The 23,642-nt window shown below is 44.5% G+C and overlaps 1 long non-coding RNA gene across 1 annotated transcript in view; it reads right to left on the bottom strand.

The window, feature by feature from the left end:
- LOC141085928 (uncharacterized) overlaps positions 1–20,673 on the bottom strand; it is a 46,028-nt gene extending 25,355 nt beyond the window's left edge. Inside the window, exons 1-2 of the long non-coding RNA XR_012231442.1 lie at positions 20,599–20,673; positions 16,723–16,796 (exon numbers count right to left, since the gene is read on the bottom strand). This is a non-coding gene — a long non-coding RNA (uncharacterized lncRNA). The remainder of the gene's footprint in view (positions 1–16,722; positions 16,797–20,598) is intronic.
- Between the last annotated feature and the right edge of the window lie 2,969 nt (positions 20,674–23,642).

Below are 23,642 nucleotides of genomic sequence, written 5' to 3'. Positions count from 1 at the left end.
AGGCTGAAGAGCCTGTGCATGCATAACCTTTGTGACCACAGGGATTACAGAGCTGAACTCTGTCATGGATGCTATGCTGATGTTGTGAAGTTTATGTTGCTGCTGTGGGTTTATGATGCCTATGATTGTTTATGGAAAACCCCTGCCGGATCTGGTTTTGTGGCTGCTAAGCGAATATCCACTACGCGAATGACAGCGCTACCTTACAATATCTAATATATAAAGCTCAAGTGTGTGTATGTATGTATGTATGTATGTGTGTATGTCCATGATTGGCATCCGCACCGTTGCAGCTACAGCCACAAAATTTGGCACAGTCACAAGTCTGGACCCCGAGAGTGTCCTAGGCTATGTTGCGAGGCGAAATTTTAACCCCGCGCGTTCCAATTCACCAAACAATTTTGCCCCTATCTACATAATGGGGAAAAAGTGTGTGTGTATCAAGCCCCGCCCCTCATTATGATGTCATAATGGTTGCCATGGCGACGCTGATGTCATCATAGGTTGCAAGCCCCGCCGCTCACCATGATGTCATAATGGTTGACTATGGGATGGAGGATGTGTGATGGGTATATGGGCACTGGACTATGGGATGGAGGATATGTATGACGGGTATATGGGCACGGGACTATGGGATGGAGGATGTGTGATGGGTATATGGGCACGATGGAGGATATGTATGACGGGTATATGGGCACGGGACTATGGAATGGCGGATATGTATGATGGGTATATGGGCACGGGACTATGGGATGGAGGATATGTATGAGGGGTACATGGGCATGCGACTAAGAGATGAAGGATGTGTGATGGGTATATGGGCACTCGACTATGGGATGGTGAATATGTATGATGGGTATATGGACATGGGACTACGGGATGGAGGATGTGTGATGGGTATATGGGCATGGGACTATGGGATGGAGGATGTGTGATGGGTATATGGGCACTAGACTATGGGATGGAGGATATGTATGATGGGTATATGGGCATGGGCCTATGGGATCGTGGATATGTATGATGGGTATATGGGCACGGGACTATGGGATGGAGGATGTGTGATGGGTATATGGGCATGGGACGGAGGATGTGTGATGGGTATATGGGCACTCGACTATGGGATGGAGGATATGTATGATGCGTATATGGGCACGGGACTATGGGATGGAGGATAATTATAATTTGCTATAACTAACCACAGTTAGTTACTATGCCCAGGCAGCGCCGGGCTCTTCAGCTAATATATATATATATATATATATATATATATATATAGACTAAAATACAAGGGAAATATGTCATCTTTAACTTTAGGCTTTTTAGAGATCATTTCATGTTCAACTTGCTAAACTGTTCACAATAACAGTAAGTTTGACCACGATTGCCCGAACCTTTACATGCCACTGTGTATATATATACATATATATATGTATGTATGTATGTATGTATGTATGTGTGTGTGTATATATATGTGTGTGTGCTCACTTATTGAGTGGCAATATTTTTCCTCTTGAAAACTGAGTTTTTTATGTGCAGTCTTATATAGTACTATGTACTGTGTATATATATTTTCATTGCTGCTACCACATGATACTCCATTCTCCTATTTAGTGATTGCTACATTACAATATACTTTATTGTATTTATCGTGCACCTAATTTAGTGGTATCCGTCTGCAATATTGTGACAATTTTATTTATTGCCCACTTCTCTATTTTGTTCCTAATGAGCCACTACATGCAGCTGCTTTTCACAAAATTAGAATATCATAAAAAAGTAAATTTATTTCAGTTCTTCAATACAAGAAGTGAAACTCATATATTATATAGAGTCATTACAAACAGAGTGATATATTTCAAGTGTTTATTTCTGGTAATGTTGATGATTATGCTTACAGCCAATGAAAACCCAAAAGTCATTATCTCAGTAAAATAGAATAATTAATAAAAAACATCTGCAAAGGCTTCCTAAGTGTTTAAAAAGTCTGTTTCAGTAGGCTCCACAATCATGGGGAAGACTGCTGTCCTGACAGATGTCCAGAAGCCAGTCACTGACACACTCCACAAGGAGGGTAAGCCACAAAAGGTCATTGTTAAAGAAGCTGGCTGTTCACAAAGTGCTGTATCCAAGTATATTAATAGAAAGTCGAGTGGAAGGAAAAAGTGTGGTAGAAAAAGGTGCACAAGCAACCGGGATAAACGCAGCTTTGAAAGGATTGTTAAGAAAAGGTCATTCAAAATTTTGGGGAGAATCACAAGGAATGGACAGCTGCTGGAGTCATTGCTTCAAGAGCCACCACACACAGACATATCTGTTGTAAATTCTCTCTCTGGCTTCCCTCTGGTGATTACTGTAGATAGTGGAGCTGGTCAGATTGAGAGTTCTCTTTCTGGGCTCCCTCTAGTGGTTACTGGAGGTAGTGGAGCTGATCTGATTGACAGAGGCTTGCCACCTGATAATGAGGAAGACGATTGGAGATCTGGGGTTTCTGATTGGGATTTAAGACAGCTAACTCCCTCTGTCCCTGCTGGTGATTTTCTTCCTGTGCCTTCTGAGGTGTGATGTCTCCTGCTCTTTCCCTGCATGTTCAGCTAAGTGGTTCCTTTGCTATTCTGTTTGCATTTGATCTGGTTTTGTTTATCTCTGCTTTGTGCGGGTCAGCTTGCTCCCGCTGGGGCTGTGCTGAATCACCGCCCATATGTTACTGCATGTGCCAGTTTGTTTTGTCCCCTTTTATATTGGTCTCTTTTTGCTTTGCTTTCAGAATATACCAGAGTGCTGATATAGTGGGGGGCAAAGTCGTGTGACTTCAGTGTTTTTTGCATCAAACGTGTTGGACTTTTGCAGGGTTTTTTGCGTGATTGCAGACAGTGTCTTTGCTTTCCTGTACTGTCTAGTCAGTGTGGGCCCCATCGTTTGCTCAGTCTTTTTTTCTGCCTGCATTTGTGTTTTCATCTTGTCTCACTGACAATATATGTTTGGGGGCTATCTATTCCTCTGGGGTCTGCTCAGGGGCAGTTTCGATTTCCCCTTTCTTGCTTTAGGCTTAGTTAGCTCTCCGGCTGTGCCGAGGCGTCTAGGATCATTGTAGGTACGCTCCACGGCTACTGCTAGTTGTGTGGACAGGATCAGGGGTCTGCTTCCGCTTAGTTACCAACCTCTCTGGTTTTCTGTGGCTTAGCCTTGGCCTGCTATCCTCCTCGGTGACCCATTCATAACACATATCCAGTACATGAGATACAAGTATCGCATTCCTTTTGTCAAGCCACTCATGACCAATAGACATTGCCAGAAGTGTCTTACCTGGGCCTAGGAGAAAAAGAACTTAAGGGTAAGTTCACAAAGGGCATTTTTGCTACGTTTTTTTTCTGCAGCAAAACCTAATTTCTTGCCAGAAAAGAAGCTGCGTCAAAAACACAGGTTTTGGTGCATTTTTTAATGCGTTTTTGTGTCTCTTTGTGCATGCTAATAAAGTTCAGTGCCCCCAGAGCAAGAATAAAAACTGCTTCGAGTAGAACCACCCATAACATTAATGCTCATCCTCCTATACCAAGACATGGCTACTACCAGACACTCCCTCACAATACCTCACTATCAGGACACCTCACTACTACCAGACACTACCTCACAATAACTCTAAACACCTCACTTTTACAGACACTACCTCACAATAGCTCTTAACACCTCAATACTACCAGACACTACCTCACAATAGCTCTTAACACCTCACTACTACCAGACACTACCTCACAATAGCTCTTAACACCTCACTACTACCTGACACTACCTCACAATAGCTCTTAACACCTCACTACTACCTGACACTACCTCACAATAGTTCTTAACACCTCACTACCCCCTGACACTACCTCACAATAGCTCACTATCAGGACACCTCACTACCAGACACTACCTCACAATAGCTCTTAACACCTCACTACTAACAGACACTACCTCACAATAGCCCTTAACACCTCACTACTACCTGACACTACCTTACAATAGCTCTTAACTGTCAGAGACACCGCACTGAACTTGCTCACTGAGCCAGTGCGCGTGTCCTGAGTAAAGCGAACAGTGCTCAAAGCTACCTGTGGAGCGGGCAGCAACCGAGTAGATGTGTACTTCACACCCGCAGGACCTGAAGCATGTGACTGCTAGGGGCGTGGCCTAAACTCCACAGAGCTAGGAGCTGCAAGACAATTCCTAGCAGAGTAACTGCGAGACAAAGTTACCAAGGGGCATAGACAGTGAGAATAGTCAGGACGTAGCCAATGAGTCACACACAGAGATAGCTGCAAGGTACCAGAGGGGCGAGCAGAGAGTAGTTAGGTCACAGGCAATGAGTCATACACAGTTAGTTGCAAGGTACAAGAGGGGCGAGCAGAGAGTAGTCAAGTCACAGGCAATGAGTCATACACAGATAATAACGCAGTACAAAATCATCAGGCAAACTCACAACGGGAAACAGAATCGGGTCAGAACCATATAAACAAGCTATAGCAACAAACAGGCACACGGGGGTCAGTACACTCGGCCAAAGGCAAAAGTATAACTGGCAGGGATTGAAGCTACCCAGGGGTTTATGAAGCTCTCCCAGAACCAGAAAGAGGCCACAATCATTAACCCCAAGTGTGCAGGTCAAAACCTGCACAGAGCTCCAGACATTAACCCCCGGTGTGCAGCTCAAAAACCTGCACTGGGATCATGACAGTACCCCCCTCTCAACGGGGGGCCTCTGGACCCCCAGGCTTCCCCGGGTACTTGGCATGGAACGCCTGAACCAGGCGATCTGCATGTACCGAGCGAGCAGGGACCCATGAGCGCTCTTCTGGTCCATATCCCTTCCAGTGGACCAGGTACTGCAAAGAGCAGCGCACCCGCCGAGAGTCCACAATATGTCCGACCTCATACTCCGATTGACCCTCCACCAGCACTGGAGGAACAACAGTCTCAGAGTTCTCTTTGACAGATCCTGCTGGTTTCAACAGAGACTTATGGAACACATTAGATATTTTTAAGGAGGCGGGGAGACGCAACCTATATGCCACAGGGTTGACTATCTCCATAATCTCGTACGGACCAATGAACTTTGGTCCCAACTTAACTGATGGTACCTTTAAGTTGATATTACGCGTGGAGAGCCAAACCTTCTCTCCCACCTGAAACATGTCTCCCGAGGCTCTCTTTTTGTCCGCAAAATATTTGTATCTCCCCTGGGCTCGAGAGATATTACGCCGGACTTCAGCCCAGAGGTTTTTTAACCGTTGAACGGACCCCTCTGCTCCTGGACAACCGGAATCCACCCGAGAAAACTCCCCAAAATGCGGATTAAAGCCATAGTTAATCAGGAATGGGGACATGTTGGTGGACTGACTCACCCGGTTGTTAAAAGCGAATTCAGCCAACGGTAACGCATCACACCAATCCTCCTGTCTGGCGGAGGTCAGACACCTGAGAATTTGTTCCAGGGATTGATTGGTGCGTTCTGTCTGACCATTACTCTCCGGGTGATATGCCGACGAGAAGGAGAGTGAGATGCCCAATTTCATACAGAACGCCCTCCAAAATTTGGCCACAAACTGCACACCTCTGTCAGACACAACATTCAGGGGTACCCCATGCAATCGGACCACATGCTGCACAAACAATCTTGACATTAACGCCTCTCTACTACCTGACACTACCTCACAATAGCTCTTAACACCTCATTACTACCAGAAACTACCTCACAATAGCTCACTATCAGGACACCTCACTACTACCAGACACTACCTCACAATAGCTCGTAATACCTCACTACTACCAGACACTACCTCAAAATAGTTCTTAACACCTCACTACTAGCAGACACAACCTCACAATAGCTCAACACCTCACTACTACTTGACACTACCTCACAATAGTTCTTAACACCTCACTACCCCCTGACACTACCTCACAATAGCTCACTATCAGGACACCTCACTACTACCAGACACTACCTCACAATAGCCCTTAACATCTCACTACTACCTGACACTACCTTACAATAGCTCTTAACGCCTCTCTACTACCTGACACTACCTCACAATAGCTCTTAACACCTCATTACTACCAGAAACTACCTCACAATAGCTCATTATCAGGACACCTCACTACTACCAGACACTACCTCACAATAGCTGGTAATACCTCACTACTACCAGACACTACCTCAAAATAGTTCTTAACACCTCACTACTAGCAGACACAACCTCACAATAGCTCAACACCTCACTACTACCTGACACTACCTCGCAATAGCTCTTAACACCTCACTACTACCAGACACTACCTCACAATAGCTCTTAACACCTCACTACTACCTGACACTACCTCACAATAGCTCTTAACACCTCACTACCACCTGACACTACCTCACAATAGCTCAATGTCACTAACCACATCCCAAGCTCTTGGCTGTGAGGTCACTTCCTGCTGGCCATGACTTTTCTGCAGAAAAAAAGCAGCAAGTAATGATACCTACGTTTTTGCAGCGTTTTTTTTTTCAACACCCATTCAAGCCAATGGGTGAAAAAACGCAGCAGAAATGCTGAAAGAAGTGACATGCTCTATGTCCAAAAAATGCAGCAAAGCACAAAATCCTGATGACACAAAAATACAATGTGTGTGCATGAGATTTCTGAAATCTCATAGGCTTTGCTGGTAATGGAAAAAGCAGCTGAAAATTAGCATAAAAAGCTGGAAAAAACACCCTGTGTGAACTTACCCTAACTTGCTTAGTGGTCCAAAGTTTTTATTTTCAGATGGAAGTAAATTTTTCATTTAATTTGGAAATCAAGGCCCCAGAGTCTGGAGGAAGAGTGAAGAGGCACATAATCCAAGCTGCTGAGGTCTAGTGCGAGTTTTCCATAATCAGTGATGGTTTGGGAGCCAGGTCATCTGCTGGTGTAGGTCCACTGTGTTTTATCAAGACCAAAGTCAGCGCAGCCGTCTACCAGGAAATTTTAGAGCACTTCATGCTTCCCTCTGCTGACAAGCTTTTTGGAGATGGAAATTTCATTCCTAGCAGGACATGGCACCTGTCCACACTGCCAAAAGTACTAATACCTGGTTTAAAAACAGTATAACTGTGCTTGATTGTCCAGCAAACTCGCCCGACCTTAACCCCATAGATAATCTATGTGCTATTATCAAGAGGAAGATGAGAGACACCAGACCTAACAATGCAGAGGAGCTGAAGGCTGCTATCAAAGCAACCTGGGCTTCCATAACACCTCAGCAGTGCCACAGGCTGATCACATCCATGCCAAGCCGCATTGAAGCAGTAATCCTGGCCCCCCCGCCTCATACATTCCACTAATTCTCACCCCTATCTTTCTCACACTAAGAGAAATTACCACAATCCCTCACACTTAAAACCTGTGCCACTGACCCCCTCCCTCCCGCACCCTCTTTCAGGAGCACTTTGGAATGCTCGCTCCATCTGCAACAAGCTCCACGTGATCCACAACCTCTTTACCTCCCACAACCTTTCCTTCCTGGCCCTCACTGAGACTTGGCTGACACCCCATGACACGGCCTCTCCGGCCGCACTGAGTTATGGCGGCCTCCACTTTACCCACACTCCTCGCCCTGGCAACAGACAAGGTGGAGGAGTGTTTTTTCTCCTTTCTAAAAACTGCTCCTTCAACCCTATCCAACCCCCACCCTCCCTTATCCTCCCTTCTTTCGAGGTTCACTCTGTCCGTATTTACTCTTCCTGTAATCTCCAAATGGCTGTCATATACCGACCACCGGGCTCAGCCACTGCCTTCATCGACCAATTCTCCACCTGGCTCCTCCAATTTCTATCTGCTGACATCCCCACCATCATCATGGGGGACTTCAACATCCCCATTGACACCCACCAGCCAGCAGTCTCCAAACTCCTGTCACTTACCTCATCCTTTGGACTTAATCAGTGGTCCTCCACAGCCACCCACACAGATGGACATACATTAGACCTCATCTTCACCCGCCTCTGTTCCCTATCTAATCTCACAACCTCTCCCTTCCCCCTATCTGACCACCATGTACTCACCTTCTCATCCTTGTCCTTCTCACCTGCCCCCCATGTCCAGCCAATAGCACATCCTCGCAGAAACCTCGCACACCTAGACATTCACAGACTCTCAGACTCTCTTCTACCTCTGTCCTCCATATCTTCACTCCACAGCATGGACAGTGCCACCGCCTTCTACAACGCCACCCTCACATCAGCCATAGACTCAGTCGCTCCTCTCATGCATGGCAAAGTGCGACAAATCAATAGGCAACCCTGGCACAACAACCTCACCAAAAAACTTTGACAAGCATCCTGGGTCGCGGAGCGGCATTGGAAGAAAACACGCCTGCCAGACGACTTCACTGCTTTCAAAGAAGCTACACTTGCCTTTAAATCAGCCCTCACCTCTGCTAAACAGACCTATTTCACAAACCTTGTATTTTCATTATCCCACAACCCAAAATAACTGTTCAGTACATTCAACTCTCTCTTCCGCCCACCACTGCCACCTCCAACTCCCCTCATCTCTGCTGAGGAATTTGCCACCTACTTTAAAAACAAGATTGACCAAACATGGCAAACCTTTACAGTCCCACCACCCCAACCGCTCCACATACCAGACCTCTCCCCGTCCCTAATAACCTCCCTCTCCAACATCACTGAAGGAGAGCTTACTCATCTCCTTTCCAAATCACGCCTCACCACTTGTGCACTTGACTCCATCCCTTCCTACCTGCTCCCCAACCTCAGTAACATGATAATTCCATCCCTAACCCAACCCTAACTTCTGGTACCTTCCCCTCTGCCTTGACCCAACTGCTATGCCCAGCTATTGCCCCATATCACTGCTCCCGTTTGCTTCCAAACTCCTTGAACAGCATGTCCATGCTCAACTTTCCTCCCACCTCTCATCTAACTCCCTCCTTGACATCCTGCAATCTGGCTTTTGCTCCCACCACTCCACTGAAATGCCCTGACCAAAATGACTAATGACTTACTCACAACCAAAACTAACAGACAGTTCTCCATCCTCCTCCATCTTGACCTGTCCTCTGCCTTTGACACAGTTGACCACTGCCTACTACTACAGATTTTTTCTTCTCGTGGCATCAAAGACCTTGCCCTGTCCTGGATTTCCTCATACCTTTCTGACCGCACATTCAGCGTTTCCCACTCCCACACTACCTCCTCCTCCCGCCCCCTCTCTGTTGGAGTCCCCCAAGGCTCTGTCCTGAGGCCCCTACTTTTTTCCATCTATACTCTTGGCCTAGGACAACTCAAAATCCCATGGCTTCCAGTACCACCTGTATGCAGATGACACTCAGAACTACCTCTCTGGCCCAGATGTCACCTCTCTGCTGTCCAGAATCCCAGAGTGTCTATCAGCCATATCCTCCTTTTTCACCTCTCGCTTCCTAAAACTCAACGTAGACAAAACTGAACTCATTATCTTTCCTCCATCTAACGTATCTTCCCTACCCGATTTATCTATTATGGTAAACGGCATCACGCTCTCTCCCGCACCAGAAATCCGCTGCCTCGGAGTAACTCTCGACTCTGCCCTGTCCTTCAAACCAATGCCACCTCCTGTCGCCTCCAACTCAAAATATTTCCAGAATCCGTCCCTTCCTCAGTCCTCAATCTACTAAAACTCTTGTACATGCCCTCATCATCCTCCGCCTTGACTAATGCAACACTCTCCTCTGTGGTCTCCCTACTAACTCTCTTGCACCACTCCAGTCTGTCCTCAATACTGCTGCCCAACTAATCCACCTCTCTCCTCGCTACTCCCTTGTCTCCCCCCTCTGCAAATCCCTCCATTGGCTCTCAATTCCCCAACGAATCCAGTTCAAACTACTAACACTGACCTACAAAGCCATCCACAACCTTTCCCCTCCCTATATCTCTGAACTAATCTCCCAATATCTTCCCTCATGTAATCTTCGATTCTCTCAAGACCTCCTACTCTCCTCCACACTTATTCGTTCCTCACACAACCGCCTCCAAGATTTCTCCCGAATATCCCCTATCCTCTGGAATGCCATGCCTCAACACATCCGATTATCCACCACACTCGGATCCTTCAAACGGAACCTGAAAACCCATCTTTTCAGGAAAGCTTACAGCCTGCAATGACCATTCTGCCGCCTCACCAACGCCTAAGCTGCCGCCTCATCACCACCAGAGCTGCTGCACCCCCGACCTTCTGTCTCTTCCCCACTATCCCGCAGAATGTAAGTCCGCAAGGACAGGGTCCCCTCCCCTCTGTACCAGTCTGTCATTGTAAATTTGTTTACTGTTAACGATATCTATAACTTTGTATGTAACCCCCCTTCTCATGTACAGCACCATGGAATTAACGGCGCTATATAAATAAATAATAATAATCAGGGGGCTCAGTGTATGCAGGACTCTGCTGTGCTTGTTGTCATGGTGCTGGAAGAGGGGAAGTTTATGTGTGGGTCAGGAGGGGTTTACAGGGTGGATGAAGCAGAGGTGTACGAGGTGTACGGAGCAGAGCCACGTTTGTATGAGGCCTACAGAATGGAGTCGTGTGTACCAGGTGTACAGAGTGGAGCTGTGTGTACGAGGTGTACGAAGCAGAGCCATATGTGTGCACGAGGTGTACGGAGCGGAGCCGCGTGTGTACAATTTTTATGGAGCAGAGCCGCGTGTGTATGGGGTGTACGGAGCGGACCCACATGTGTATGGGGTCTATGGAGCGGAACCTCGTGTGTATGGGGTGTGCGGAGCGGAGCCATGTGTGTACGAGGTGTACGGAGTGGAGCCGTGTGTGTATGTGTACAAGGTGTATGGAGCGGAGCTCTGTGTGCACAGGGTGTGCGGAGCAGAGCCGCGAGTGTATGGGGTGTATGGAGCGGAGCCACGTTTGTATGGGGTTTGCGGAGCGGAGCCTGCGTGTGTACAAGGTGTACGGAGTGGAGCCGTGTGTGTACTTGGTGTACGGAGCGGAGCCGTGTGTGTACAAGGTGTACAGAATGGAGCCCTATGTGTTTGAAGTGTATGGAGCCGTGTGTGTACGAGGTGTATGGATCGGAGCCGCGTGTACAAGGTGTATGGAGCGGAGCCGTGTGTGTACGGGGTGTATGGAGCGGAGCCGTGTGTGTACAAGGTGTACGGAACGGAGCCCTGTGTGTATGAAGTGTACGGAGCCATGTGTGTACGTGGTGTACGGAGCCACGTGTACAGGGTGTACGCAACAGAGCCCTGTGTGTACGAAGTGTTTGGAGCTAAGCCGTGTGTGTACGGAGCAGAGCCATGTTTATGGAGTGGAGCCATGTGTGTACTGAGTGGAGCCGTGTGTGTGCGAGGTGTACGGCGCGGAGCCATGTGTGTACGAAGTTTACGAAATGGAGCCATGTGTGTACTGAGTGGAGTCATGTGTGTACAAGGTGTACGGAGCAGAGCCGCATGTGTACGAGGTTTACGGAGTGGAGCCATATGTGTACTGAGTGGCGCCGCGTGTGTGCGTGGTGTACGGAGCGGAGCTGTGTGTGTACGAGGCATTCATAGAATCATAGAATCGTAGAGTTGGAAAGGACCTCCTGGGCCATCTGGTCCAACCCCCTGCTCAAAGCAGGAGTCGCTAAATCATCCCAGTCAAATGTCTGTCCAGCCTCTGTTTGAAGACTTCCATTGAAGGAGAACTCACCACTTCTCGTGGCAGCTTGTTCCACTCATTGATCACTCTAACTGTCAAAAAGTTTTTTCTAATATCTAATCTGTGTCTCCTCCCATTCAGTTTCATCCCATTGCTTCTAGTCTTTCCTTGTGCAAATGAGAATAAAGTTGATCCTTCTACAATGTGACAGCCCTTTAGATATTTGTAGACAGCTATTAAGTCTCCTCTCAGTCTTCTCTTTTTCAAACTAAACATTCCCAAATCCTGCAACCTTTCCTCATAAGACTGTCACCATTCTGGTCGCTCTTTTCTGAACTTGCTCCAGTTTGTTGATGTCTTTTTTAAAATGTGGTGCCCAAAACTGGACACAATATTCCAGATGAGGTCTGACCAAAGAGGAGTAGAGGGAAATAATGACTTCACGTGATCTAGACTGTATGCTTCTGTTAATACATCCTAGAATTGCATTTGCCTTTTTTGCTGCTGCATCACACTGTTGACTCATATTCAGTCTGTGATCTATTAGTATACCCAAGTCTTTTTCACATGTGCTGTTGCTTAGCCCTATTCCTCCCATTCTGTATATGCTTTTTTCATTTTTATTGCCCAGATGTAGTACTTTGCATTTTTCCCTGTTAAAAACCATTCTGTTAGTTGCTGCCCACTTCTCCAGTTTATTTATATCTTTTTGAATCCTCTCTCTCTCTTCTCTAGTATTAGCTATCCCTCCTAGCTTTGTGTCATCAGCAAATTTAATCAGTTTACCCTCAATTCCTTCATCTAAATCATTGATAAAGATGTTGAACAATACAGGGCCCAGGACAGAGCCCTGTGGTACCCCACTTGACACATTCTTCCAACTGGATGTGCAGCCATTTACGACCACTCTTTGGGTCCGATCACTAAGCCAGTTATTAATCCACCTAACAGTTGCCTTGTCCATTCCATATTTAGTCATTTTTTCAATAAGGATTGTGTGAGATACTTTGTCAAATGCTTTGCTGAAGTCAAGATATACTATATCTACAGCATTTCCTTGATCCACCCAATCAGTGATTCCGTCATAGAAGGAAATTAAGTTAGTTTGACATGACTTATTAGTTACAAACCCATGCTGACTATGTTTAATCACTTCATTCTTATCCAGGTACTGACATACATGTTGTTTAATAATCTGTTCAAAGATCTTTCCTGGTATAGAAGTCAGACTCACCGGCCTATAGTTGCCTGGGTCCACCTTCTTCCCCTTTTTGAAGATAGGAACAACATTTGCTCTTCTCCAGTCTTCTGGCACTTCTCCTGTTCTCCAAGAATTTTCAAAGATTATGGAGAGGGGTTCAAAAATTTCTTCTGCTATCTCCTTCAGTACTCTGGGGTGTAATTCATCTGGACCTGGAGACTTGAATTCATTTAGGTTAGCTAAGTGTTTCCTCACTATCTTTCTGTTTATAGATATCCTGGATTCTTCTATTCCTTTAATAGGACAATGAAGAACAGTTGATGTTACAGTTCCTTTCTGAGAGAAAACAGATGCAAAATAGGAATTTAAAAGTTCGGCCTTCTCAACATCCATTTCATCATTTTCATCCTGTAAAAATCCTATAGCATCTTTGACTTTTCTTTTACTTTTGACATATCCCCAAAATCCTTTATTATTGCTTTTGACATCTCTTGCAAGCCTCAATTCATTTTCAGCTTTAGCTAATCTGATTTGTGCCCTGCAGGTTCTGCAGACAGCATTATATTCTTCTTTAGATATGCCTCCCTCTTTCCATTTTATAAACATTTTTTTCTTCCTTTTTAGCATGTGCTTAAGTTCTGTGTTCATCCATCCTGGTTTCCTTAAATGCTTGCTATTCTTCCCTCTTTTCGGAATTGTTAACAATTGTGCTTTGAGAATTTCACTTTTCAAGATTTCCCATCCTTCCTGGACATTTTTGTCTTTAAGGATATCCAGCCATTGGATCCCTCCAATTCTCTTTCTGAATCCCTTCAAAGCGGAACTGTGTTTGTATGAGGTGTGCAGAGCCGTGCGCGTACTATGTGTATGGTGGGGAGCATTCATACCTCCCAACCATCCCGGATCCAGCAGGACTGTCCTGATTTTGAGAGTCTGCCCCACTGTTCCGACCGGGAGCTTACTTTTCCTGCGGACACAGGAGTACACGGCGGAGCCCCGAGGAGCACTTTAAAACTTGCACGTGACGTGCTGGAAGCTGACCAGAAATAAGGTAATTTCGGGAGATTGTGACGGAACCATGGAGGCACTTCAGGGAATGCTTCAGATCCATCACCGTGTCCTCCTCCGACAGCGCAGACAGCAGGATCGCCTTGGAATCGGGAATGCCGGCAATGTGAGCAGATCATGATATGTCCTGCGCCGGGAGGTTCAGGTGGGCATTACAATGGGAGCTGGACTGCTATAGTATCTTTATAGAATCTTATTTTCTTTCTCTCTTTGTTTCTTTCTCTCTCTGTTCTTTCTTTTCCTTTCTAATTTTTCTTTTGCTCTGTTTCTTTCTCTCTCTCTGTTCTTTCTTTCCCTCTCTAATCTTTCTTTCTCTGTTTCTTTCTTTCCCTCTCTAATCTTTCTTTCTCTCTGTTCTTTCTTTCCCTCTCCACACTTTCTTTCTCTCTGTTCTTTCTTTCTCTAATTTTTCTTTTTTTCTTTCTATCTCTGTTCTTTCTTTCTGTTCTTCCTTTCCCCTCTTTTCTTTATTATTTCTTTCTCTCTGTTCTCTTTCTCTCCCCTTTCTTTCTCTCTTATCTTTCTTTCCCCTTTCTATCTCTCTCTCTGCTATTTCTTTCACTCTCTGTTCTTTCTTTCCCCTCCTTCTTTCTCTCTCTCTCTGTTCTTCCTTTCTTTCTATCTCAGTTCTTTCTTTGTCTGTTCTTTCTTTCCCCTCTTTCTTTTTCTTTCCCCTTTCTCTCTCTATTTTCTTCTTTCTCTCTCTGTTCTTTCTTTCTTTCTCTGTTCTTTCTTTGTTTTTTTTCTCTCTGTTCTTTCTTTCACCGGTTTCTTTCTCTCTCTGTTCTTTCGCTCTCTGTTCTTTCTTTCTCTGTTTTCTTTTTTCTCTCTCTGTTCTTTCTTTTCCTCAGTACCAGTCAGTGTGCCAACAGTACCAGCCACTGTGCCCACAATGCCAGTCACTGTGCCCATAATGCCAGCCACTGTGCCCTCAGTACCAGTCAGTGTGATCAGCAGTGCTAAATGGGTGTGGTTGGGGCGTGGACATGGGTGTGGCCAGTCGGGAAATGGGTGTGGTTGGGGTGTGGCCTAAAATTTGCCACAGCGCGCCGCAACCTTTGTCCCTCCTTCCCTTCTTCAAAAGTTGGGAGGTATGATGGTGGGCTCCAAGAATTATTTTTCTCTGGTGGGTCCAGGGTACTCCAGTCCGACGCTGCAACTAAGTATTGAGTGTATTTATTGAACATACATTTCAGTAGGCCAACATTTCGGATTTTAAAAAAAAATTTTCAAGCTGGTGTTATAAAGTATTCTAATTTACTGAGGTAATGACTTTTGGGTTTTCATTGGCTGTAACCATAATCATCAACATCAACAGAAATAAACACTCTGTTTGCAACGACTCGATATAATATACGAGTTTCACTTTTGGAATTGACGAACTGAAATAAATTAACTTTTTGGTGATATTCTAATTTTGTGAGAAGCACTTGTATCTCTAGACCATGTGTTTTCTGCAGAATTTATAACACTTGAGTTGTTGATTCATTACTTGCATCATTCCGTTTTATATTTCGTTTATTGAGTCACTACTGTGTCGTACATTTTATGTGTATTTAAATTTTAATTAATATTCAATAAAATATATACCTTTTATATTCAGTGTATAGTTCAGTGTACTCATTTATTATAGGGGTTTATGCTAATACTATGTGCTCTATGGCTAATCACTTTGTGCTCACCATACATTTGTAAGTTTAATAATTAAAATAAAACATTTTACAACAGGTCATCTTTAGATGATGGAGTACACATAGCCTTAGCTTCAGGTACTTCATTATAGCACCATATGTACTGTATTCGATGACCACATCTAGCCATACAGACTTCCTTTATTGATATTAGATGAATGTGTTTTAACTAGTAATAATGTATACATTTTCCATACAAAATGATGTATAGGTTGTGATTTTCCATTAATCACATTCCTTCCATTATAACTTCTTTCCGAGTTACAGAGTGACACCCTGTGGATAATTTCAAGATTTCTTTTTTTCTTACTAAAGTATCTTTATTGAAGTTTTCCAACAATTTTTTAAGGAACATATTACCCGCTTTGGTTAAACACAGAAAATTAAGAACAACTGAGACATGGAAAATTTCTAGTTTGGAAACATTTCGATACCTTTGCATTGGAAAAGGTCCATGAATAGCTGCACCGCTTACCTCCTGATAGAGAAGTGAGCGGCGACAGTCAATACTTTTAAGGAAATGAAAAGCCTAAAAAAAGATTTACATGAGATGGCATAAAAGCTTCTCGGGGCAGTTTAGTATGCTCCATAACGCCCTATCTCAGTCATTTCAGGGTGAGAGAAATCAGTTTGTGAAACCTTAGGGCATTGACAGAGAAAATAAAAAACATTTCTTATGCTCAGTTTTAGTTAGCTTGAGCACAGATTTAGCAGATGCAGGAAATAAGGCAGAGATTAAAAACACTAACAACCACATGTATATTACCCCATAGTAATCTTTTCTCATCTTTATCCCCAGGTACCTTATCTGATGCTGTATTATTGGAAATAAGGCTAGTTTCAGACTAGCGTTTCTGGGCGCAGCGCTAAGCCCCGCCCCGCCCCCTCCTGTCATCTCCTCCTCCAATCGCATGACTGTGCATGCGATCAGCGTACCCTATACTTAGCGTTGGGTGCGTTGATCGTGTGCTGATCTGATTTTGCTGGCGCTGCGCAGATTTTGCTGGCGCTGCGCCCAGCGCACAAAAAACCTTAAATAACAGCACAAACAACAACAGAACAAATAACACTTTTTACAAAAACAAAACATAAAGAAAAGGCAAAAACTTACATAGAGAAGAAAGCACTTCTCTTTCCAACTTGTTTGTCGGCCACTGAGGAACAGAATTTAGACTAGCATAATTCCTATCAAGTAAAAAGTATAATTTTTGTACTATCAATACAGTTAGGTTCAGAAATATAATATAATTAGTGATGAGTGAGTATACTCGTTGCTCGGGTGATCTCCGAGTATTTTGACGTGCTCAGAGATTTAGTTTCTGTCGCGGTGCTGCATGATTCATGGCTGCTAGACAGCCTGAATACATGTGGCGATGCCCTAACAAACAGGCAACTACCACATGTATTCAGGCTGTCTAGCAGCCGCACATCATGCAGCTACGGCGACAGAAACTAAAACTCCGACGAGCACGCCAAAATACTTAGACATACCCCAAGGCGATTTAAAAAGAAAGTAAAAAAGGTGAAAGAAAGTTTAACAAATTATGAAAAAGATAATTTATTTATAAAAATTTGAATAATCACCATTTCCCCTATTAAAAAAAAAAACATTAAAAAAATAAAAGCAAGCCTGTTCTATTCAAATATAAAATTAATTAAAGTGAACCTGTCAGCAGCACAGTAACCTACAGACAGTGTGAGGTCGGCTGGTGAATACCTAATCAGGGCACCACATGAAGCCCCCCCCACAGGTCGGCCCGAAGCACGAGCATATCATTAACTGAAAACTGAAAATAAAGATTAAACAACAACCACAAGACGGATTTCATCAACAAGTTATCATTTTATTCAGTATAAGTGTGCCGACCTGACAGTGACTGTAGGTTACTGTGCTGCTGACAGGTTCACTTTAACTGGATCGAAAAAACACCATAAAGAGAAAAACAATCGAAACAACAGAACTGCAGTTGTTTGTTCACCCCAACACTGCAGAAAAATACAGTAAGAAGTGAACAAAATGTTATATCAACCTCAAAATGGTGTCAATAAAAAGGTGAGCTCACCAGTAGTGATGAGTGAACGAGCTCGGATTAGGTGTTATCTGAGCATGCTCGGGTGCTAACCGAGTCTATTTGGCATGTTCGAAAAATATGTTTGAGTCCCTGCGCCTGCATGTCTCGTGGCTGTTCCACAGCCACAGCACATGCAGGGATTGCATGTTTGTTAGTCTGTTGAACAGCCTGGACTCAAACATATTATTCAAGCATGCTGAAGTCACTTGGTTAGTACATGAGCATGCTCAGATAACACCAAGCACATTTGCTCATCACTACTATGCACCAATCAAAAAATGAACCCTCAAACAGCCCCACTGAAATAAAAATGAAAGGTCTCGCAAAAATGGTGACACAAATAAAAACTTTTTTTATGAATTTCCAAGTTTTTTTCAACCACTTCAGAAAAAAAAAAGTTGATTGGAATTGCCGTCACTGTACTGTTCTGGCGAATCATACTGCTAAGTCATTTTCATAGCACAATGCACGCCATAGTTATTTCAAAGACCAGTCCAGAAATAGATTTACACGGCCAGTATGTTCCTCCAGAAGAGAAATATGCAAATCAGACAGAAGACCTATTTATAGATCGGAAGCCACTGTCACTCCAGCTCTATTCCTCACTCAATGCAGAATCCTCCTGCTTGTCTAACGGCTCTATGCAATGTGACTACAGGCAAAGGAGTCATCAGTCAAGCAGCAAGAAGCGCCGCTGGGCAGGAACAGAGCTGGATGACTGAGGCTTCAGGTCTTCAAATAGTTATTCAGCCTCATTTATGTATCAGTTCAAACTCTGATTTCTTAGTAATGGAGGAAAGGACTGGTAATTTAAGTATTGCTGGACATGTCTTTGAAGGGGGCTACACACATATAAATAGTTTGGGATGTAAATCCTGACAGATTTTCTTTAAAGTGGTTATTTGGGGTGGATTACTTGGCTGACCATGAGTGGTGCTTGAATTTTGTATTATACACTATTACAGTTCGATTCCCTAACAATAATGTCAGGTTCATGGCTGCAGGGGGATTTTAGTACACAGACAGCAGTTCCGTGGACAAGAAGGGTTGTTCCCTTAGGGTATGTGCACACGCTGCGGATTCTGCTGCGGATCCACAGCGGATTTGGCCCTGCGGATCCGCAGCAGTTCCGCAGACATGGTACAGTACAATGTTAGCCAATGGGATTTAAAATCCGCAGTGCACATGCTGCGGATTTTTCCGTGCGGATTTGCTACGGTTTTAAATCCGCAGCACGTCAATTCTTTCTGCGGATTCCGCAGCGGTTTGGCACCTGTTCCATTGTCCAGGTGTCAATCCGCAGGGGAAAACCGCTGGCAAATCCACAGGAAAACCGCAGATCACTTTACCTGCGGTTTTACCTGCAAATCCACACGGAAAAATACGCAGGTGAATCCGCAGCGTGTGCACTCACCCTTAGGCTATGTGCACACAAATATTTGGTGCAGAAACTTAGGAGCTTTTTTACGCCTTTTTTGATGTGTTTTTGGCGCAGATTTTTCCCCACTCATTAGCATGAGTGAAATCTGCTAGTCAAAAATAAAAAGCTTGTACCCGAGAAAAAAAACGTGACAAATCTGCAGCGTAGGCATAGGCCTTAAGGAGCAAACACATACCATATATACTTGCATATAAGACAAGTATTTCAGCATATTTTTTTGTGCTGAAAATGCCCCCTCGGCTTATGCACGAGTCAATTGTCCCAAACTGCCGGCGGGGGAGGGGGTGCGACGGAGCAGCGGGTCACAGGAGGCAGCTGTGGCTAAAGCCTGTGCCGCTACTAAAGAGAAATGAATATTCATTTCTCTTATAGCGCGCACAGTGACACCCACAGCCGCTGGCTTACTGCACACATCCTACTCACCTTCCTGCACGCCATCGCAGCATCTCATTGGTTCTGGAGCCAGCAGCATTTCCGGCCGAGTGATCACGTGGCCCTGCTCATTAAGGTAATGAATATGCATGCCTCTCCACTCCCATGGGCATGGAGTGAATATTCATTACCTTAATGAGTGGGGCCACATGATCTCTCGGCAGGAAGAGCTGCTGGTGCCGGAACGAGATACTGCGAGGGTGCGCAGAAAGGTGAGTAGAATTTTTTTTCTTTAATAGGAAACATGCATACAAGGACAGCAATGGGGGAGCCATGCATACAAGGACAGGGACCGGAGAACCATGCATACAAGGATAGGGGATAAGGAGCCATGCATACAAACACAGTGACAGGGAGCCATGCATACCAGGACAGCAATGGGGGAGCCATGCATACAAAGATAGGGGATAAGGAGCCATGCATACAAGGACAGGGACGGGGGAGTCATGAATACAAGAATAGGGGATAAGGAGCCATGCATACAAGGATAGGGGATAAGGAGCCATGCATACAAGGACAGGGACCAGGGAACCATGAATACAAGGATAGGGGACAAGGAGACATGCATACAAGGACAGCAATGGGGAAGCCATGCATACAAGGATAGGGGATAAGGAGCCATGCATACAAGGACAGGGACGGGGAGCCATGCATACAAGGACAGGGGATAAGGAGCTATGCATACAAGGACAGGGGAGCCATGCACACCAGGACAGAGTGATGGGGGAGCCATGCATACAAGGATAGGGGATAAGGAGCCATGTATACACGGACAGGGACGGGGGAGCCATGCATACCAGGACGGGGATGAGGGGACAATGTATACCCGGGTTATACTTGAGTCAATAAGTTTACCCAGTATTTCGTGGCAAAATTAGGTGCCTCGGCTTATACACGGGTAGGCTTATACTCGAGTATATACGGTAAATGCTTTAATTGTGGATCCTGAGAAAAATGCTGGAGGATCATACTGTATGAGATTGTGCCACAAAGATGTTTCATGAACATAAAAGGCATAAAACAGGGAATACAAGGAACTTACTGATGTCTCACAGTACAGTCATCATCTGATTGGTGATGCTTGGAGCTTCTTTTAGTTAACTGTAAGAAATCCTGTGAGAATAATGAGAAAATATTTTATTACAAAACACATACAGATGCACCAGGATCCAGTTGTGATCTTTTCAGCACATTAGGCAGTATGGATAACTTTGACGGACATGACAGATGAATCCATTATGGTAGTCCATCTTTAGGTTTGTTTTTTTTACTTGGGCCACTTTTACTTTCTGTTGACTGTATTGCAATGTCTGACTGAAAAATGATTTAACTGAGAATCATTCAGAGAGCTCATTCTGAGGATCTGATGGGAGAGTTTGTAACTCTTTTATCTGTCTTTTTCTAAGATTTCTTTGAGCTGATTCATGACCATGTGCGCAAAAATTTAAATTAAACTCAATAGCAAAAATTATTTTAAGCCCCAAATACAGTGGGGAAAAAAAGTATTTAGTCAGTCAGCAATAGTGCAAGTTCCACCACTTAAAAAGATGAGAGGCGTCTGTAATTTACATCATAGGTAGACCTCAACTATGGGAGACAAACTGAGAAAAAAAAATCCAGAAAATCACATTGTCTGTTTTTTTTTTTCATTTTATTTGCATATTATGGTGGAAAATAAGTATTTGGTCAGAAACAAAATTTCAACTCAATACTTTGTGATATATCCTTTGTTGGCAATGACAGAGGTCAAACGTTTTCTGTAAGTCTTCACAAGGTTGCCACACACTGTTGTTGGTATGTTGGCCCATTCCTCCATGCAGATCTCCTCTAGAGCAGTGATGTTTTTGGCTTTTCGCTTGGCAACACGGACTTTCAACTCCCTCCAAAGGTTTTCTATAGGGTTGAGATCTGGAGACTGGCTAGGCCACTCCAGGACCTTGAAATGCTTCTTACGAAGCCACTCCTTCGTTGCCCTGGCGGTGTGCTTTGGATCATTGTCATGTTGAAAGACCCAGCCACGTTTCATCTTCAATGCCCTTGCTAATGGAAGGAGGTTTGCACTCAAAATCTCACGATACATGGCCCCATTAATTCTTTCATGTACCCGGATCAGTCGTCCTGGCCCCTTTGCAGAGAAACAGCCCCAAAGCATGATGTTTCCACCACCATGCTTTACAGTAGGTATGGTGTTTGATGGATGCAACTCAGTATTCTTTTTCCTCCAAACACGACAAGTTGTGTTTCTACCAAACAGTTCCAGTTTGGTTTCATCAGACCATAGGACATTCTCCCAAAACTCCTCTGGATCATCCAAATGCTCTCTAGCAAACTTCAGACGGGCCCGGACATGTACAGGCTTAAGCAGTGGGACACGTCTGGCACTGCAGGATCTGAGTCCATGGTGGCGTAGTGTGTTACTTATGGTAGGCCTTGTTACATTGGTCCCAGCTCTCTGCAGTTCATTCACTAGGTCCCCCCGCGTGGTTCTGGGATTTTTGCTCACCGTTCTTGTGATCATTCTGACCCCACGGGGTGGGATTTTGCGTGGAGCACCAGATCGAGGGAGATTATCAGTGGTCTTGTATGTCTTCCATTTTCTAATTATTGCTCCCACAGTTGATTTCTTCACTCCAAGCTGGTTGGCTATTGCAGATTCAGTCTTCCCAGCCTGGTGCAGGGCTACAATTTTGTTTCTGGTGTCCTTTGACAGCTCTTTGGTCTTCACCATAGTGGAGTTTGGAGTCAGACTGTTTGAGGGTGTGCACAGGTGTCTTTTTATACTGATAACAAGTTTAAACAGGTGCCATTACTACAGGTAATGAGTGGAGGAAAGAGGAGACTCTTAAAGAAGAAGTTACAGGTCTGTGAGAGCCAGAAATCTTGATTGCTTGTTTCTGACCAAATACTTATTTTCCACCATAATATGCAAATAAAATGAAAAAAAAAACAGACAATGTGATTTTCTGGATTTTTTTTTCTCAGTTTGTCTCCCATAGTTGAGGTCTACCTATGATGTAAATTACAGACGCCTCTCATCTTTTTAAGTGGTGGAACTTGCACTATTGCTGACTGACTAAATACTTTTTTTCCCCACTGTACATGCATTTAAGTAAAAAAAAAATCCAGAGTGGACAATCCCTTTAGGCGGAATTCCCGCGATAAACTAGCGTTTTCCAAGCGTAATTAGCTTGCAGAATGATAGCGTTTTCCAAGCGATCTGTAGCATTGCTTGGAGAACTGATTGACAGGTTGGTCACACTCGTCAAACATAGTGCTTGACTAGTGTGACCAACTTTTTACTATGAAGCTGCCTATGCGGCATCAGTTAGTAAAAAGATATAAAGTAAAAAAAACAAACATAAAAAATGGTGTTTTCATCACCTTCCGGCATCCCACGCAGCATTCCCGATCCTCGCGATGCTCCTGGCAACTCCCATTCCCAGCGATGCCTTGCGACAATGACCTTTGATGACGTAGCAGTCTTGCGAGACCACTACGGTGTCGCGAGACCGCGACTTCATCAAAGGTCATTATCGCAAGGCATCACTGGGAACGGGACCTGCCGGGAGCAACGCTGAGGCCTGGTGACGTTGTGAGGGATGCCGGAAGGTGAGAATATCATGATTTTTTATTTTAATTCTATTTTTAACAGGGATATGGTACCCAGAGCCTGGAGGACAGTCTCCTCTCCTCCAGACCCTGGGTACCATCCGCACATTTTCCTCTTACTTTGCGCATGGTGGGCATAGCCACATGCGGAAAGTAAACGGATCAATGCTTTCCTATATGTGCGAAATTCCCACGATTCCGCACAAAGAATGAGTATTCTGAGTATTTTTCCACGATGCGATTTTGCTGCGGAAAAATATGCAGCATTAGCACAGCATGTGCGGAATGCTGTTGAATACAATGGCTTGTTTATTTTATGCGTTTTCTCGGCGACAAAACGCGACAAAAACGCATAAAATCTGCAGGAATTCCGGACGTATGCACACAGCCTTAAGGAAAAGTCCATTTTAAAAATACTTACAGTGTCCACGAAATAAGAATTCTGGAGCATCTTTTCTTATAACTCTGTGTCTTCCT

This window comes from Dendrobates tinctorius, unplaced genomic scaffold, assembly GCF_039654945.1.
Source record: "Dendrobates tinctorius isolate UK_male_01 unplaced genomic scaffold, ASM3965494v1 ptg000007l, whole genome shotgun sequence".
Classification (NCBI taxonomy): Eukaryota; Metazoa; Chordata; class Amphibia; order Anura; family Dendrobatidae; genus Dendrobates; species Dendrobates tinctorius.
This window is presented reverse-complemented; position numbering and strand designations above follow the sequence as displayed.